The 16,978-nt window shown below is 46.0% G+C and overlaps 1 protein-coding gene across 1 annotated transcript in view; it reads left to right on the forward strand.

Moving 5' to 3' along the window:
* LOC126162913 (clavesin-2-like) overlaps window positions 1-16,978 on the forward strand; it is a 244,933-nt gene that overhangs the window by 126,858 nt on the left and 101,097 nt on the right. The gene's annotated exons all lie outside the window — the stretch shown is intronic.

The following is a 16,978-nucleotide window of genomic DNA, read 5'->3' on the forward strand; positions in this document are numbered from 1 at the left end:
CCTGGGGTCAGATACATCACATGATCACACTGACAGAACCACAGGCACATAGACACAGGCAACAGAGCATGCACAATGTCGGCACTAGTACAGTGTATATCCACCTTTCGCAGCAATGCAGGCTGCTATTCTCCCATGGAGACGATCGTAGAGATGCTGGATGTAGTCCTGTGGAACGGCTTGCCATGCCATTTCCACCTGGCGCCTCAGTTGGACCAGCGTTCGTGCTGGACGTGCAGACCGCGTGAGACGACGCTTCATCCAGTCCCAAACATGCTCAATGGGGGACAGAACCGGAGATCTTGCTGGCCAGGGTAGTTGACTTACACCTTCTAGAGCACGTTGGGTGGCACGGGATACATGCGGACGTGCATTGTCCTGTTGGAACAGCAAGTTCCCTTGCCGGTCTAGGAATGGTAGAACGATGGGTTCGATGACGGTTTGGATGTACCGTGCACTATTCAGTCTCCCCTCGACGATCACCAGTGGTGTACGGCCAGTGTAGGAGATCGCTCCCCACACCATGATGCCGGGTGTTGGCCCTGTGTGCCTCGGTCGTATGCAGTCCTGATAGTGGCGCTCACCTGCACGGCGCCAAACACGCATACGACCATCATTGGCACCAAGGCAGAAGCGACTCTCATCGCTGAAGACGGCACGTCTCCATTCGTCCCTCCATTCACGCCTGTCGCGACACCACTGGAGGCGGGCTGCACGATGTTGGGGCGTGAGCGGAAGACGGCCTAACGGTGTGCGGGACCGTAGCCCAGCTTCATGGAGACGGTTGCGAATGGTCCTCGCCGATACCCCAGGAGCAACAGTGTCCCTAATTTGCTGGGAAGTGGCGGTGCGGTCCCCTACGGCACTGCGTAGGATCCTACGGTCTTGGCGTGCATCCGTGCGCCGCTGCGGTCCGGTCCCAGGTCGACGGGCACGTGCACCTTCCGCCGACCACTGGCGACAACATCGATGTACTGTGGAGACCTCACGCCCCACGTGTTGAGCAATTCGGCGGTACGTCCACCCGGCCTCCCGCATGCCCACTATACGCCCTCGCTCAAAGTCCGTCAACTGCACATACGGTTCACGTCCACGCTGTCGCGGCGTGCTACCAGTGTTAAAGACTGCGATGGAGCTCCGTATGTCACGGCAAACTGGCTGACACTGACGGCGGCGGTGCACAAATCCTGCGCAGCTAGCGCCATTTGACGGCCAACACCGCGGTTCCCGGTGTGTCCGCTGTGCCGTGCGTGTGATCATTGCTTGTACAGCCCTCTCGCAGTGTCCGGAGCAAGTATGGTGGGTCTGACACACCGGTGTCAATGTGTTCTTTTTTTCCATTTCCAGGAGTGTATTTTGGTGTATCCCTATTTGACTTTCCATTTCTCCATTACCCGCAAAGAATTATTTCTGCATGATCAGTAAGCATTAAAGTCACTTTCACTCTATGGTAGTCAGTTAGTGATTTATTACCAATCAAAACATTATTTCTTCTGTAAACTGATGAAGTTACCTAAATGTTACTCTGTTTTATTTTAATTAAATATGAGGTAAGCAATTTTATGCTTCAGCTTTAGTGCCTTAAAAATTTCAGTTTCTTCGAAATTATGTTGTCGTTTGAAAAACCTGTGGCCTTGGATATATCTTAGATTATTGTAATATGATATTCTGTCGTTTAATCAATTACTATCCGAATACTAAAATATGTAACGACATCTTCGACAAAAAAGTCTTTTCCATGCCCAAGTTGGAAGAAACTCACGATCTTCCTTTTCCACGTACGCTCATTCACTTTTGGATAAAATATATCTCTTCATAAAAACGTAGAGAGAGGACATAAGACTCGAACTTTTGGTAATTATGAGTAATTTCCTTAGTAGCATTCTTTATTCATCCATTGAAGTAACTCGCCGACGTGATGCAGTACATGTAAGTCCGAATACTTAAACGTATTTGATGACAATGCCCTTTTTAGACTTTCATGATATGCTGTTTCTTGACTTATTTTCCAGTTCACTTTTGGTTAGCATCCACGTTGTTTTAATTTTATCCTATGAATTTTTATCACACATAACATAATAGCTTTTTTTTTATTTTTGGCAATTTTTTCGCTATGGAAGAGTATTTCTCATAATATAATATCAGTTGCGCATCCCTGCTGGTTCTGTTTTATATCGTTCTCTTTCTACGCAAGATTAAGTTTCAGTTCCTTTTTTTTATACACTTTCCGTAATGTTGCATTGCTGCCATAGTTAACAGTTCTCGTTGAAAAACTGTTGTTTCACTTGGAGTCGACTCCCTGTTTCAACATCACGCTAATCTGAAGTAAAATATTTAAAAATATTCCTTTTTCGTAAAATGTAACAGTTTCATTTCTCCTTCGCAGATAATAAAAGCTTACGACAGGAAAATTCAGCTGTCAGGTCAAACTCTTCTCCGTGAATATAACTTATATTACCGGTAACTGTACGCATATTGTCATTCTTTAGGGTTCTGTTAGTGGGCACAACCGACCGTTTCATAACAGGCTTTAATTTCGCACTCAATCGACTCATTTGTGACGGAATTTTTATCGTTTTGCACAGTTTTTAAAGAAAAGTTCCTTTATAATTCTGTTTTCTCAAAAAGTAATTTAATATGTCTGTGGATACATGAAAATGAGGTGGGTTGTTACAGAAAGTAACAACAACAAGCAGCCACTGTTAAATAGGCTTACAAAGTTTTTCAAAATAAGTGATTTATTTTACTAATCTTAGTCACTACTGTAGAGGCACACCCCCCAAGAAACTTATCACAGTTCGAAATCGCTCTCATCTTTTCTCAGTGCTGTGTAAATGACAAAACAATTATGAACAACCATGCAAAAATAAATATTCCTGTTTTAAACTAGTAACAGACCTACTTTTTAAAAAAATAGAATAGTTAACTTGATTTTGCCAAATGAAGAAACCGCACAACAGTTGCTGAATCAACAGTTTTTTATTATGTAAACGACCAGTTTTGGAACACTGGAAGTTCCATCATGTGGTGTGAACTGTGATAATGAAAATATTGTGTTGCAAGACAATGGAAGAATGTCCTCAAATTTGAAATATCAGGCAAGGAATTATGCGGCTAAAATTTCTAAAATGAACTAGAATAAATTAAAACAGAGAACAGGACGTTACTTATAAATAAAATCACTTAACCATCTGAGGTCATCTTCCCTCCGATCCTGTCAGGAAACAAAAGTTTCGCATCACAATGATAAAGGGTGGGACCTATAAAAATCAGAAAAACCATCAAGATCGGACACCAAAAGTCATCAGAATCTTGAAACATGTAAAATGCAATAAAGAGGGGAAGAAAAATCACATATTGGGAGGATTTACTTACATCAATTCCATGGAAACCGTTCCACCACGCTACCCGACCGGAGCTCTAACAGGAAAAGTACGTAAAAGCAAATGTTAGTCTTGAATACTGAAGTTGCACACTATCATAGCGCAGGAGCGATATCAAACAGATATATGATTGGTGAACTGTTATAGACTGGAAAAGCGGGAAGTAACAGCAGAAAGAAGGCAGAACCATCACAACATTAGGAGGGAAGAGAACTCGTACATTTAAAAAAACAAGGAAAATATAACGTTATATGCACACCTTAACCTACCTGAATAATTTCACAATTAACTAAAATATTTTGTGATACAGGTCAGTGCGTTCATTCATTGTATCGAGAGGATAGGAACCCAGAAGTCTTAAGTCTTAAGATATCAATTTCTTCCAGAACATTGAGTATCCGATCTTTCTCTGCAGAGAGTAAGACACTTAAGTTTTCGCTAATCTGGTGCAGCTGATGCTGGTTGTCAATCAAATGCTTTGGTGTTCTTTAAATCTCCTATGCAAATATCTACCTGTCCGGCTAATGTATCTGCTCTTACACAACTGGCTTGTATCAGACGTAATACCATACACGCTAAGATAAGAGAAAGAATCCTTTTTGAACACTTAACGATTCCTTAACCTACTGCTCAAATTTTTTGGTGTGAAATAAGCCGGACCTATGGTTGGATGACACCAGTTTCTTTCCAATCCTTTCTGATACGTATCCATGGTATGGAATCTTATAAAACTTAATCTTATAAAACTTGTACTTTTTCTTTTCCTCGACTGGGTTCAGAATGATTCCGTTCCGTGCTCCGCCACGCTTCACTGGTAATTTTTTTTATTCAATTTTTCAATCATAGTCCCGGGATAGCCATTGCGTGCGGCAATATACTTGATTATACCGAACTCCCTTTCATATGCTTCTGATGTGAAGAGAACATTATTTAATGTTTAGGAGGGACTGGAAAACAGTAGTTTTGTGTTTACATGGGTGGTTCGATGTTACAATCAAAAGTAAATCAGCAGCAGACAGCAAACTCTTTTCTATAGATGAACCTTAAGTCAAAATATGGCAAGGTTCCGCGGATCTAATGCTGTAAAGATAAATAAATTTTTCCATGGAATGTAAGTTTGTTATGTAAGTTGTCACACTTTCCCTTGCTGCCTCCATATAGAAGAAAAACATCGTCAACATAACGCTTCCAGCACACCAACGTAGCGGTCTGCTCCGAAAACTTCTTAAAAAACTGATACTCGAAACGTGAGATAAAAGATATTCGCCTAAGTGCTAGGTAGGGAGGAACCCATGGCCAAACCCTGTTTCTGTCTTTACACTTGGACTCCAAAATTAAAATAATTGAAACCAGAACCAAAGTTAAAATATTAATAACCTCCTTGATTTCGTCCGATGACCTATCGCTAAATCTGCTGATGCTTTCAAGAACTGTGTTATATATTTCGACTGTAGGTATATTGGTATACATACTGCTGGCGTCAAAGGTAACCATGTGGGTACCTAGTGGGATGTTGGTATTCTTAAGAATCATAACCTGCACTGCCCCATGCATTGACAACTGATCTCACCAAATGGTCAAGTTTATGTAACTTAAACACGAGCAGAATCTCGATGTTTAGAGTTCATCATTGTAAGTTGTTTCTTTCACATCTCATTAGGAAAAACGCTGGTTTCTTTTAGTACCTTCCTGATTTCATCCGAGCACTGTTTTGTCTGATCACTGCATTTAAAAACGTCATTAGTAGCAATATACAGCTCAACTTTTACCACATACTATACTCCTGCTGAGAAAGGACAACAGCCCATTTTCCTTTATCAGCACAGAAGACTACGGCATCATTGTCTATACGTTTTTTACTAACTGACTTCAGTGTCTGCCATTCTCTCCTCCGTTTAGTTCTAAACCCCGTGTTATCTTTTAAAATGCTGTTTTTTTTTTGCAGAGAGACCTTATTTTTAACAGGAATTGGAGTGTTGTATGAACAGTTCTCACAGATCCTTGCCGCCCACAGATATTCTCTCTTAGATTACACAATAAATCCATATTTAATAAACTACTCTCATCATCATTAAAAGCAATAGCTGTCTGACAAACTCATGGTAAAATTCAAAGTCACATTTAGGAGATGGCACAACTTTATTTGGCATAGACATATTACACAATATGTATTTTTAACAGGTGTGTAGAATTAATTAGCTCTTTATAGTCATTTTTTTTTGTTGGGTTTAAGGGCGCTCAACTGCTGAGGTCATTAGCGCCCAGTCACTGTTGTTTGAGCACATGGAATCTGGTAAAACTCAAGGGGATGGAGGGGACACCAGAAGGACCCGACAAAGATGCAGACAAAATAAGTAAAAAGATTAAATGTCCTTGGACAAGCCAGTTAAAGTTATAAAACGCAGAATACGAGCAGCTGCTCGAGCGTCATCAGCTAAAACATCCGGTAAAGTAGGTGGCAGGGACAGGACAACACGAAATTGACTAAAACGGGGACACGACAATAAAACATGGCGCACTGTTAATGCCTGACCACAAGGGCACTGCGGGGCTGGGTCACCGGAGAGCAGGTAGCGGTGGCTAAACCGGCAATGCCCAATCCGCAACCTGGTCAGAAGGACCTCCTCGCGCCGAGATGGTCGGGAGGATGTTGTCCAAGCAGTTGGTAGCGGTTTTACTGCCCGGAGCTTGTTTCCTTGGAGGGATGACCAAGCATCCCACCACAACGACACAAGCCTCTTACAGACATCCCCACGAACGTCGGATGACGGGACACAATGGGAGGCTGGCCGAGGCAGGAGGACTGCAGCCTTGGCTGCAGCATCCGCAGCCTCATTCCCAGGCACTCCCACATGTCCGGGAACCCACAGAAAGCTGACAGAACCACCGTTATCAGCCAAAGAATGGAGGGACTGCTGTATCCGTTGTATCAAGGGATGGACCGGATAGGGAGCTCCAAGGCTCTGAAGAGCACTGAGTGAGTCAGAGCAGAGTACATATGATGAATGGTGGTGGCGGTGGGCATACTGAACGGCCTGATGGAGAGCAAAAAGCTCGGCCGTAAAGCTGGAACATTGGTCGAGGAGCCTGTATTTAAATGTGGCGGCCCCGACGACAAAGGCACAGCCGACACCATCGTCAGTTTTGGAGCCATCGGTGTAAATAAAGGTGTGACCGGCAAGTCGAGCACGAAGTTCGGCAAACCGTGAGCAATACATTGCAGCCGGAGTACCATCCTTCGGGAGTGAGCTGAGGTCGAGATAAATATGAACCGGAGCCTGGAGCCAAGGTGGTGTCGGGCTCTCACCCTCTCTGAAGGTGGTAGGGAGGGCAAAATCCAATTGTCGAAGCAGGCGACGGAAGCGGACTCCGGGGGGCAGCAGGGCAGACACATACAACCCGTACTGACGGTCGAGAGAATCGGCGAAGAAGGACTTGTAAGAGGGGTGGTCGGGCATAGACGACAGCCGGCAGGCATACCAACACAGCAGTACGTCGCGCCGGTAGGTCAACGGTAACTCGGCAGCTTCAGCATAAAGACTCTCGACAGGACTAGTGTAGAAGGCTCCGGTCGCAAGACGTAACCCCCGATGGTGGATGGAGTTGAGCCGGCGTATTAGGGACGGCCGAGCGGACGAGTAGACGAGTAGACGATTGGACTATGGACCGATACAAGCGAAGCAGGACAGTGCGATCCGCTCCCCAAGATGAACCGCTAAGAACTCTGAGGACATTAAGGGAACGTGTACAACGGGCCGCCAAATAAGAGATGTGTGGAGACCAACACAGTTTCCTGTCCAACGTGAGCCCTAGAAACTTAGTTGTGTCCACGAATGGGAGAACAACGGGACCGAGATGTAAGGATGGCGGAAGGAACGCTTTATATCGCCAAAAGTTGATACAAACCGTCTTTTCTTCAGAGAACCGGAAGCCATTTGCCACGCTCCATGAGTAGAGGCTGTCTAGACAACGCTGAAGGCAGCGCTCCAGGAGGCATGTTCTCTGGGCACTGCAGTAGATCGCGAAGTCATCGACAAAGAGAGAGCCTGAGACATTAGGTGGAATGCAATCCATAATGGGATTGATCGCGATGGCAAAAAGGGCTACGCTCAAGACGGAGCCCTGAGGCACTCCGTTCTCCTGGAGGAAGACGTCGGACAATACGGAGCCCACACGTACCCTAAACTTTCGATCCGTTAAAAAGGAATCAATAAAAAGGGGCAGGCGACCGCGTAGGCCCCACCTGTGCATAGTGCGGAGGATACCTCCTCTCCAACAGGTGTCATAAGCCTTCTCCAAGTCGAAGAACACGGCTACCGTTTGGCGCCTTCGCAAAAAGTTGTTCATGATGAATGTCGACAAGGTCACGAGATGGTCAACAGCGGAGCGGCGGCGACGAAAGCCGCATTGGACATTAGTAAGTAGCCGTCGAGATTCAAGAATCCAGACTAACCGAGCATTAACCATGCGCTCCATCACCTTACAGACACAGCTTGTAAGAGAAATGGGGCGGTAACTAGAAGGAAGGTGTCTATCCTTCCCGGGTTTGGGTATAGGAACAACAACGGCGTCACGCCAACGCATGGGGACTTGACCTTCGATCCAGACGCGATTGTAGGTACGGAGAAGGAAGCTTTTGCCCGCCGGAGAAAGGTGTGCCAGCATCTGAACGTGAATGGCATCCGGCCCCGGAGCAGAGGACCGGGACAGTGCAAGCGCACGTTCGAGTTCCCGCATAGTAAAGGGGGCATTATAGGTTTCCAGATTCAGCGAGTGGAAGGAAGGTCGCCGAGCCTCTTCTGCCTCTTTCCTGGGAAGGAAGGCAGGATGGTAATGGGCGGAGCTTGAAACCTCCTCGAAAAAGCGGCCAAAGGCGTTGGCGACAGCCACCGGATCAACAAGGACCGCATTACCCGAGGTCAGGCCAGGTACCGAGGAGTGGGCCTTAATACCCGACAGCCAGCGCAGGCTACCCCAAACGACGGAAGATGGAGTAAAACTGTTAAAGGAGCCGGTGAAAGAGGCCCAACAAGCTTTTTTGCTGTCTTTGATGACTCTACGGCATTGCGCTCGGAGTCGTTTGTATTCAATACAATTCGCCAACGTAGGATGGCGGCGAAAGGTGCGTAAAGCACGTCGTCGAGCATGGATAGCGTCCCTACAAGCCTCGTTCCACCAGGGGACGGAAACGCGACGTGAAGAAGTAGTACGAGGAATGGAACGTTCGGCAGCATGGATGATAACAGCCGTGAGGTATTCGACCTGACTGTCACAACTGGGAAAATCGTGGTCCGGAAAGGTCGCCAGGGATGAGTAAAGTCCCCAGTCAGCTTTCAGTATGTTCCAGCTCGAAGGACGTGGGGATGGGGTGTGGTGCAGGAGACGAACGACACAGGGGAAGTGGTCGCTCGAATAGGTGTCAGAAAGGACATACCACTCGAACCGATGGGCAAGAGTGGTAGAACATATCGAGAGGTCCAAGTGGGAGAAGGTATGAGTGGAGTCCGAGAGGAAAGTCGGGGTGCTGGTATTGAGGCAGACAAGATTGAGATGGTTGAAGACATCTGCCAAGAGTGAGCCTCTTGGACAGGATGCAGGAGAGCCCCAAAGGGGATGATGGGCATTGAAGTCGCCAAACAATAAAAACGGCGGGGGAAGCTGAACGATCAGGTGCATCATGTCAGCCCGACTAACGGCAGACGACGGTGGAGTGTAGATGGTACAAACTGAAAAAGTAAAAGCAGAAAGAGTAATGCGGACAGCTATTGCTTGGAGTGGGGTGGTCAATGGGATGGGATGGTAATAGACGTCGTCCCGAATGAGCAACATGACCCCACCATGAGCTGGGACACCGTCCACAGGGGTAAGGTCATACCGCTCCGAGGTATAGTGGGTAAAGGCAATACGGTCAGTCGGGCGCAACTTGGTTTCCTGGAGTCCAAGGACGAGCGGACAGTGCAGGCGGAGGAGCAGTTGTAATTCCTCCCGATGAGATCGAATACCTCTTATGTTCCAATGAAACAACGCCATCGCTAGTCAAAAAGTTGGGGGAACGAGACGGGGGAAGAGCTGGTCACCTCGACGGCCGCGGAGGGCCAGGGTGCGAGGGAACAACGCTACAACTGACGGGAGGCGGATCCGGTTCCATCGACTGGTCGCCAGCTGCGGCCGCTGTCCCTGGTTGTGTAGGAGGGGCAGCATCATTTGCCGACGAAAGGCCAGCTGAGCGCCTGGCAGCAGAGCGTCCCGGCGAAACTGAGGACGGCCGGGAGCGGCGACTCACGGATGGAGCGTCAGTCGAAACGCGCCGGGGTGGAGAGGGGGATAGAGACTTCTTCTTGGAGGCCTTCTTGGAAGGCCGAGGAGGCACAGGGATGGTGGGCTGGACCCGAAGAAGGTTCTCACGCGCGGGGTCCGTTTTGGAACGCCGGACCTCGGAAGCCGGGGTCCGGAACGTGTCCCCGATGGACGCCTGAGAAGAGGATCGCTTCTCAGGTGGCGTGTGGGGAGAAGGAGGAGGAAGGATGGCCCCTGGGGCAGAGGGGGTGGGGGCCACGGGGGAGGAGGATTTGGAAGGGAGGGATTTGGGAGGCGGAGGCAGAGCCCCCTGATGGGCGGAGGAGGCGGAGGGGGGACAGGAGAGGGGTGAGGATACCGCGGAAGGAGTGGACACAACTGAGGCAAATGAAGTGGTCAATGGCACGGGATGGAGGCGGTCGTACTTCTTCCTGGCCTCAGAATAAGACAGCCGATCCAAAGTTTTGATTTCTTGTATCTTCTTCTCCTTCTGATATGCGGGGCAGTCTGAGGATCTAGGCGAGTGGACGCCAGGACAATTAACGCACCGAGGTGGTGGGGTGCATGTATGTTCCTCACGAAGAGGACGGCCACAATCGCCACAGAGGGGCTCAGCCTCACACTGTGACGACATGTGCCCAAAGCGCAAACACCTAAAACAGCGCATAGGAGGCGGAACGTAGGGTCGCACGTCACACCGGTAGCACATTACCTTTACCTTCTCTGGGAGAACGTCCCCCTCGAAGGCGAGGATAAAGGCCCCAGTGTCGATGCGACGGTCTTTGGGGCCGCGCTGGACTCGCCGGACGAAATGCACGCCTCGGCGCTCCAGGTTGGCCCTGAGCTCCTCATCAGATTGTAGCAGGAGGTCACGATGAAAAATAACCCCCTGCGTCCTATTGAGTGCCAGATGTGGGACAATGGAGACTGGGATGTCCCCTAGGCGGTCGCACGCCTGGAGCGCCGCCGACTGTGTGGCGGACGTGGTCTTGATAAGTACGGACCCTGAACGCATCTTGCTGAGAGCCTCGATTTCCCCGAAGATGTCCTCAATGTGCTGAACAAAGAACATGGGCTTGGAGGTGGCGAATGTCCCCCCATCGGTTCGAGAACAGACCAAATAGCGGGGGAAGTACTTCGCTCCAAGCCGGCGGGCCTGTCCCTCCTCCCATGGAGTGGCCAAGGGGGAAGGGGCAGGAGAACCAGAACCAGAAACGGTACTTTTTCTTTTGAAAGACTCGGCCGCAGAGCGACCCGATACGTGGTGACGTTTCATCTGCGAAACGTCCGCCCCGATACCACCCACTCCGACCAGGGGCTCTCTCCACGGGCGCCACCCAGCCGCAGCAAGGGCCACCTGGCAGGATGACCATTGCCGGGAGTCCTGATGCCCCAAGGAGACGGGCATCTACTCCTTGGCCGACGTGGGGAGGGTGCAGCTCAGGTATCGGCAGTACGATCCCTGTGTTGTCAGGGGGCTACAACCTAGAGGGTACATGACGACCCCACCACAACGGGCTGGCTACCGTGCTGGATTTCTGGTGCCATGGAAAGTCCATCATGATCGCTGGTGCAGATGGAGACGCACTATGGGCGTAACTGGGACAACCCAAAAGGCGTTTAGGCCCAATTTGAGTAATAGTGGGTATGGTTACAACGCCGGTGCAATGCTGAGTGCCAAGGTCTGAGTGCACTTAGGACCAGTGGTACACCACGTAAGGTGTCCTTCCCCAAAAGGCTCGTACTTCTGTAGAAATTTAGAAAAATGGAGGTCAAACCCCAAGGGGGACCATCACATGGAAGGCCGAAACAGTTGAAACTCCTTTTAGTCGCCTCGTACGACAGGCAGGAATACCTCGGGCCTATTCTTACCCCGGACCCGCAGGGGGGGTTTATAGTCATTGAGAACCTCGAGACTGTGACAGTACATTTTACCAAACTAGTTGGTGTTTACGGCCTCGGCTAAATTCAGATGCGACAGGTACAAAGCCCTATTCAGACTTAACAGTGGAGAGTTGTTATTACTTTCATTATAACATCTCAGCTATATGTTCAATACTTATTAAAACATAAAAAGTAGAATAGTTCATATATGTTTTTGTATTAAATTAAAATACAGTGCCTGTAACACAACCTATTAATTTGGGAAAAAGATAACTGACAACGTTCGTGAGAAGCGAATACAAAACTGACGTTAATTTAAAAAAAAATTTGTACAAATAATTAAAATTATTTGAAAACATAATAATGTATTGAAACATAATAATAAATTGTGGTTCCAAGCAGCACATCAATGCAATTTTGAGGTATATGAAATTCTGGCTATGTGACATTCATTCCGTATTCTTATCCAGATTTATGGGCGACCTGAAACCAATGTAAAACGCTTCTGTTACACAAATTACTTCTTTTTACCTATCATGTCATTATATAAATTTTTAATTCAGGAACTTCACAACACAATGGATTTCTTTTCGTACTTTCGGTCGTTCTGTGGGAACTGCTGCACACTTTGTGATGTTCCGCAATTTCCGGGTCAGCCCCTCACTACAGTCCGCAATCCACGCCAAACGTCTCCATGATTAAAGTGAGGCAAAAGGACTTGTTGGAGGTCAGGGTGAGGAGTTCCCTTCACGGACAAGCCTGCGCAGCCACGCCCACAACTGTACTCTTGAGGAAGCAATCCCATGCCATCGAGCGAGTGCTTCGTTTATGTGCAGGTGTGGCTTCTTGATTTTTCAGACTGTTCTTCAAAAGTGGGTATCGTCCTGACTGTACGCTGTTAATAATTCACGATTTGTAAACGCAACTTAAGTTTTCATCAAGTGTTTATATCTTTCTGTAAAGTTCTATTAAACGTTTCAGCGTTCGTAATCGTTTTTTCTTGAGAGTATTTTCGTGTGTGAGAGACCCTTTCACATTTACAACCGAAGAGCTTCTGGAGGGTCGATACTGTTGGAGATATTGTTCAAGTTAATATTCGATCATCTCCATCCTGTTGACATCAGCAATGCTCAAGCAGACAACATCATTAAACAAGATATTTCAACAGCGTACTACATCACATTCTCACCCATCATAAATATAAGTTGTGGATTGGCGGAAACACAATAAACATATGGTAAACTTACTTTCGGTATTGACCCATTAATCTTGGTAATAAACGGATCAGCTTCCTAACGTACTTTGCATATTTCCACTCAATAACGTCTTATGGAATAGTTTTCTGGGGTAACTCACCACTTAGACAAAGTATTGATTGCACAAAAGAGAGCAGCGAGAATAATTAGTGGTGTTCGTCCAAGGACGTCATGTAGGCACCTTTTCAAGGCGTTAGGTATTTTAACTGCACCATCAAAGTACATGTATTCGCTAATGAAATTCGTTACAAATAATCCATCTCCATTCGCGAAGAACAGTGATGTTCATACTTACAACACTAGAGGGAAAAATGACCTTTCCTATCCGTAATTGAATCTGTCAGTTGCTCAGAAAGGAGTGCATTATTCAGCAACAAAAATCTTTGATCATTTGCCCAACAACATAAAGTGTCTGGCAGGTAGCAGATCAAGTTTTAAATCTAGCTTAAAATCATTTCTGTTGGACAACTTCTTCTACTCCATGGACGAGATTTTGTTTCAGAAATGGTAAAATAAAATGTACCTCTAAATGTAGTTGCATGTGTAGAACTAAAAATTTCAGTAATATTAATATTAGCACTATTCATGTGTGTATATATATCTTGTAATCTGACTTGCTCCACATCTTATCGATAAAATAATCGGGAAAATGATCTACGGAAAATGACATAACTAAAAATAAACTAAAACTAAATAATTTCATTGAACATTATAGATGTTACTAGAATGAAATTTTCACTCTACAGCGGAGTGTGCGCTGATATGAAACTTCCTGGCAGATTAAAACTGTGTGCCGGACCGAGACACAAACTCGGGACCTTTACCTTTCGCGGGCAAGTGCTCAACCAACCGAGCTACCCAACCACGACTCCCGCCCCGTCCTCACAGCTTTAAATGCACCAGTACCTCGTTCCTACCTTCCAAACTTCACAGTAGCTCTCCTGCGAACCATGCAGAACTACCACTCCTGGAAGAAAGGATATTGCGGAGACATGGCTTAGCCACAGCCTGGGGGTTGTTTCTACAATGAAATTTTCACTCTACAGCGGAGTGTGCGCTGATATTAAACTTCCTGGCAGATTAAACTGTGTGCTGGACCGAGACTCGAACTCGGGACCTTTGCCTTTCGCGGGCAAGTGCTCGCAGGAGAGCATCTGTGAAGTTTGGAAGGTAGGAGACGAGGAACTGGCGGATTTAAAGCTGTGAGGACGGGGCGTGAGTCGTGCTTGGGTAGCTCAGTTGGTAGAGCACTTGCCCGCGAAAGGCAAAGGTCCCGAGTTCGAGTCTCGGTCCGGCACACAGTTTTAATCTGCCAGGAAGTTTCATTATAGATGTTAATTTCCCCTAATCCACCCCAAAAATCATACTAATTTATCTTAGATTCATATTCTTCAGTATTTCATAGTAAAACGCAGTCGAGGAGTTACGTACTCACATTGAATCGTATGTTAATACAAGATGGCAGTTGAGCGGTGTAGTCCACTCCACGTGCCTTGTAACTTGGCCTAAGTTGCAGTGGACATGTAATAATCAGGTTACGATGCTCCATGTATACCATGACAAATATGATCCCTAAATATGTAACACCTAAACTGGATTTAAACATATATTCATTATACATTTGTATTACAATGTAATGTGCAATATTATAGTAGTACGGATGTTTTCCACTCTATCGTTTTCACCTACTTTCCATTCATTTTTGTAATTGTAAGAAAAATCAGCATACAGTCGATAACATATTTCGTATATTGTGTTCAAATTATTCTTCTTATTTCGTATAGACCAACTGAGAACCTAGATATTCAACTACTGCGTTTGGAGTGGGCTTTGACGTTTGCCCAGTAGTTACGCATCCTCTGGCTGTGTTGTTCCTTCCTCTCCTGTGTCCAGAGGGCACCAGTCTTCTTTCTTTGTAGTCTGTCCTGGAACCTCTTTTGTTTAAGCTTCTTCCTGTGAATTGTCCGATCACTGTGCGGCTGGTCCCGGCGGAGGGTCGAATCCTCCCTCGGGCATGGGTGTGTGTGTGTTTGTCCTTAGGATAATTTAGGTTAAGTAGTGTGTAAGCTTAGGGACTGATGACCTTAGCAGTTAAGCCTCATAAGATTTCACACACATTTGAACATTTGAATTGTCCGATCCTTCAAGTTTCCTTTTGTTATTCCCAGTTCCTGAAGATCTTTCTCCACTTCCATCAACCATGGTGGCTTGGTCTTCCTCTTTTCCCAGTAACAGAGAAGCTGGTTGGTCAATCTGTCAGGATGCATCCTGTAAAAGTGCTAGACGTCTTTTCCCAGCTATATCTGTGATTCTTTCACAGTACTCGTAGATCTCTTGGTTGGGTCACTTTTATAATTGTCTCCTTCCTTGACTGGCCCCAATATCTTCCTCATTATACATCCCTTCTGGATTTCGAACTTTTCAGTAAGTCCCTTCCTACTGAGTATTAAACATTCTGAAGCATATAAGGCTTCAGGACGGATGACTGTCTGTTAGTGCTTCAGTTTAATGTTACGGGAGAGACGTTTTTTATTGTAAGCATTCTTGGTCAGCTGGTTTGCCAGCTCCTGCTTGTTGACTCCAGTTGATAGTGATGTTCCTTCAGAGAGATTACGTTCCAGCCATTCTGCCAAGTAATTAAACCTGTTGATTTTCTTGATCTCTCTCTGGTGTAGGTGCAGTGTACTAGGAGATTCAAATTAATATATTTTGTTCTTCTTTTTCTTCTTCTTCTTCTTCATCTTATTATTATTATTATTATTATTATTATAATTTTGTTTTCTTTCTGGAGTTTCATAGTTGCATAATTTGCAATTATCTTACGTTCTGTTTTCTTTCAATAATTGTGATTCTCATGTCATATACCACATATCTGTCTCACTGCCACAGAAATGCAGTGGAATAAAGAAATAAACAAAGGGATTGAACTATGAGCAATTTGAGTAATAAAACTCATAACTTAAGTAGATATATGAATTAAATTATGCCTTAAATGTAACCAATTTTACAGTTAAAAGTCATTTCTGATTTCAAACATTTAAAAAAAATACTTGAACGAAGCTAGTGCGAGATTTTTTCTGAAAAGAAATTAAGCATCATGGGAGAAACGGTTGGAACAGCAGCAGGTTACTTCAAATCTAAGTATCTCGGATTCGCTGCAGTCGTACCAACTAATGCGGGAGTGGAAGCGAAATAGGTGCGTGTGGGTGAGAGAGTTGATTGAGAATAACAAGTAGCAGAAGTAGACGATTTCTTCTAAATGTACAGAGCAATAGTATAAGTGAACGCTAAGGCCAAACAAGGGTGGAATTGCTTTGCACAACAACGGAAAGGCAACCGGATAGGATGCGAATCCTACAGAGATTATACTAACGAACATGCTCCTCTCATAGCATCAGTTTATCGTAGGTCATCGGAACAAAGGTGCCAAGCGATTAGGAAAAAAGCAGGAAATTCCCATTTTCAGTAAGGGACGTCGTATGGATATCATTATAGGGCTGTACCGCTGTCGTCAATGTCTTATCGAAGTAAAGAATATGTTCCATGCTCGCACATTATGACTTTTGGAGATCAATCATTTGCTCTATAAAAATCAAGACGGCTTCTGTAAATAGAGTTCTTGTGAAATACAACTCTATCTGTTCGTCCATGCAATCCAGTGCGCCGTAGACAAAGACATATAGGTTGACGCTATGTTCCTTAACTTGCAGAAGGCATTTGATGCAGTTACGCACTCTCGTTTAGTGCACAAAATACGAGCTTAATGAGGCAAGATTTTGATTTTATTGAAGTGGTTTACTGTTGGTTATGGGACAGAATCGACAGATTTAAAGGTGTTTGTACCGTTGCCAGGTGTCCAGCCGGGTGCAGTCATTTTCGTAATACGATGTTTCGGCAGCGAAACTTGCCGACATCTTCAGGTGATACCTGTGGAACGAGCATCTTTGCTGCATACCGCCTCCTTCATCGCCCACCACGCCTTCCTCCACTGCTGGTCGCACGCCGTGACCGGTGGAGTGATGATGGGATAGCGTCGCCGGCTGCTGGGCGATAACTCTGGTCCATCAGTACTCCTGTGGCCTGTTGGGCACTGAAATAATTCTCGGCAAAAGCTTTGATTTTAGTTGGCTGAGTGCTGGGTCCAAGCTTCACTGAGAA

The sequence above is a fragment of the Schistocerca cancellata genome, chromosome 2 (assembly GCF_023864275.1).
Source record: "Schistocerca cancellata isolate TAMUIC-IGC-003103 chromosome 2, iqSchCanc2.1, whole genome shotgun sequence".
Taxonomy (NCBI): Eukaryota; Metazoa; Arthropoda; class Insecta; order Orthoptera; family Acrididae; genus Schistocerca; species Schistocerca cancellata.